Source organism: Penaeus japonicus, unplaced genomic scaffold, assembly GCF_977035675.1.
Source record: "Penaeus japonicus unplaced genomic scaffold, GWHDUDI00000001_assembly GWHDUDI00000005, whole genome shotgun sequence".
Taxonomy (NCBI): Eukaryota; Metazoa; Arthropoda; class Malacostraca; order Decapoda; family Penaeidae; genus Penaeus; species Penaeus japonicus.
In genome coordinates, this window is record NW_028234407.1 from 4251168 (window position 1) to 4253667 (window position 2500).

The following is a 2500-nucleotide window of genomic DNA, read 5'->3' on the forward strand; positions in this document are numbered from 1 at the left end:
CTGTATATGTAGTGTATGTATGTATATCTTAATTATCTATATCTTATATATATATATATAATATACATACATACATACATATATATGTATATATATATATTTAGTATATAATATATATATACTAATATATAGTATATATATATATATATATATATCAAAAGTATAATTTATATATATAGATATATATATATACACATTATATATATATATATATAGATATATATATATATATATATATATATATATAAATATATATGTCTGTGTGTGTGTGTGTGTGTGTTGTGGTGTGTGTGTTGGTTGAGTGGTACATATGCTATATAAGAAAAAATTATATATATATATATATATATATATATATAAATATATATATATATATATGTATATATATATATACAATATATACATCGCCAATATATATGTAAAATAATATATATATATATATATATGCATATATGCATATACATATATATATATATATATACATATCATCATTATCATCATCATCATCATCATAATCTTCATCATTAATGTTTTATCATCATCAATTTCGTTATCTTTATTATCATTATTAGTATCATCATTATTTTTATCATCTTCATCACTATTATTATCATAATCATCATTATTATCATCATCATCATCATCATCATCATTATTATGATTATCATTATCATAATTTATATATTCAAAATATTATCAACATCATCCTTATTATTGTTGTTATTACTGTGTTGTTGTCGTTATTATCTCTATTTCATCAATAGTTTAAGTAGTTGTTCAGTAGAAGTAGTAATTAAGTAATAGTAGTAATAGTAGTAGTGGTAGTAATATAAGTAATAGTAGTAATAGTAGCAGTATAATCATTACTATCATCATGATTATCATTTTTATATCATCATTACATTTATTATTATGATCATCTTCATCATCATCATCATTATAACTATCATTATCATCACCACTGCCACATGATAGAACAGAATGGATACAGACAAACCTTCAGAGATTTTTTCCTGCGAATGCAAGTCTTGTCAAGAAAAGGTGGTGCAACGCAGGGTCGAGTTGCCAAGTCGCAGTTTCGCATTTCGCTTTTATTATCGACGTTTCGTGAAATCCCGACCGTGTTTTTTTTATTCATCTTCTATCCGTATAGATACACTTGGAATGATCGTATGTTAAAAAGGGGTGTTAAGGTAGCACCGACGTGTGGAAAAAATTAATATCACGGGAGGATAGTTGGCACCTCCATTCGCTATATCCTTGCCTGACACACCCCCTTTGGTGTCAGTGCGTGCTATACGGCGTAGGAGTGTGACACACGTTCTCTTCCGATACTCACACCGTAGCAAAGGTATGTTTGATTAATACACACATATTCTTCTCTCAATAGATGTATAAACAACCTGCTAAACGAATATGAATAGCGCCAACATGAACGGCTAACTTCAGAAACGCAATACGAAGGTTACAAGTCATGCAAATCGTAAAACATGTGCTTTAAACCGGAAGCTTGTCCTTCGGAAAGACAATCACGTCTCCATGTCAACTGTGTGTGTATCGATGGATTCATTCATGCAGAGGGATAACACACAGTGCCAATGAAACGGCTTCTATTCTGCAGGATGGCATAGTGCCAACGGTGCAAGCAAGCCAGTCCGAACGCAGCAGGTTTTACAAGGAGTCACAGTAACCTCTCTTTAATATTAAATACACACAGTTACATATGTTCTATTTATGGATTATATTAAATACGCCAATCATTTATCGCTGGTCATGATTTTTTTTTTTTTTTTTTCAAAGATATCTAAAAGATGAATAGTTAATTTGTTGCGCCATATTCATCACCCAAATCTCTCTCTCTCTCTCTCTCTCTCTCTCTCTCTCTCTCTCTCTCTCTCTCTCTCTCGTGGGGGGGGGTTTGTGTGGTAGTTGTTGCTCCTTGGTCATCGTCTCTCTGCTCTCTCTACTCTCTCTCCTCACCGTCTCTCTCTCTTCTCTCTCTCTCTCCTCTCTCTCTCTCTCTCTCTCTTTAGTCTCTCTCTCTCTTCTCGCTTCTGCTTCACTTACTCTCATTCCGCTTCCTCTATCCTCTTCCTACTTCTCAACTCTCATCTCTTCTCTTCTCTTCTCTTCTCTTCTCTCTCTCTCACTTGAGATATGGTATCGGTCGGCCCTCAGGAATGCACAGCGATGCCGTAAATATATTTAAACGTAACTTCATGTGAATAATTACGTTCCTCTTCGTAAACTAGGGTAGGCCTACGTGCTACGGAATGGAACCCGCTTTTTACATGATTTTATAGAACTTTTTAGTATGGTAGGTTAGTTCCATCGTGTCTGTGGTCTTTGTATCTGTGGCAACCATGTCACAACAAAGGGTTGCCAAATGCCTTCTGATCCGTTATGGTAACTTTATTTTGAGTTTTGAGTTGTTTTTAAGTGTCTTTGTGTGCATGTGGGTGTTGAGGGATGCAATATATGATAGTGACAGATTGTAGGT

The 2500-nt window shown here is 33.0% G+C and overlaps 1 protein-coding gene across 2 annotated transcripts in view; it reads left to right on the top strand.

Annotated features, from left to right (window-relative positions):
- The first annotated feature begins 1225 nt into the window (after positions 1–1225).
- Positions 1226–2500, top strand: part of LOC122260466 (protein mono-ADP-ribosyltransferase PARP3) — a 17095-nt gene continuing 15820 nt past the window's right edge. Inside the window, exon 1 of one of the 2 annotated variants that reach the window (XM_043027743.2) lies at positions 1226–1351. The gene's annotated coding sequence lies outside the window, so the exon portion shown is untranslated. The remainder of the gene's footprint in view (positions 1352–2500) is intronic. The other variant, XM_043027744.2, reaches the window with a different exon arrangement.